A 784-nucleotide genomic window follows, 5' to 3' on the forward strand; every position below is an offset into this window, starting at 1 on the left:
GTCTTCGAGGCCGAGATGTGGCCACGCCCCCCGCTGGTGCATGGACGCGCATGTGGCAGGAGTACAGTGTCCATATGTTGTCAATCCCTCCCTCAGGGACGACAACAACACGTGCAAGTCGTCCTTTTATACCAGCACAGATTGCTAGTCAAATACACCTTCTTAGTCATCTACTGCACATGTGCACTGCAAATCTATTTCCTGCCCAAAATGCATAATTAAGAAGGTTGAAAGAATGTTTGTTAAAGGGCCACTTTGTTGATTTTCAACCACCTTTTATATCATTGCAAAATCGGTAGTATATGCAAATAAACAATGTTTAACTTCCCTCCCGTTCATTCATGGAATTTCCTGGTCCAAATGATGTCACAATGATGTAATTTGGAGCACTTTTGCCATGGTGTCATTATTACGATCACTATCTCATTATTGCTGTCTCTACCTTCATTCACACATCACTTCCTGTCAAGGCCGTAGCCAGGGATTTCGGGTCCCATGAAAGGATATCATATCAGGCCCACGGATGCCGAAAGTTTGGGCCATTTGAAGCCCAATTTAGAGGAATATCTCATTTTAAATCGGAGAGATCCCCAAACTTTTGAGTAGCCAGTCAGATTGAAAAAGTAGCCGGATCATGTTCGCAGCGTTTGTTCCAGTGGTCCTTTTCCCAATTAATAAACAAACCTCCAATATGTATCGATGCCAATATGTATCGATGAGTGTGACAATTGAAATAATACAAATAAACATTCTTATAAAGGCCCAATGCTCAATTTAATTATAA

The sequence above is a fragment of the Poromitra crassiceps genome, assembly GCF_964638095.1.
Source record: "Poromitra crassiceps genome assembly, chromosome: 2".
In the NCBI taxonomy this organism is placed as follows: Eukaryota; Metazoa; Chordata; class Actinopteri; order Beryciformes; family Melamphaidae; genus Poromitra; species Poromitra crassiceps.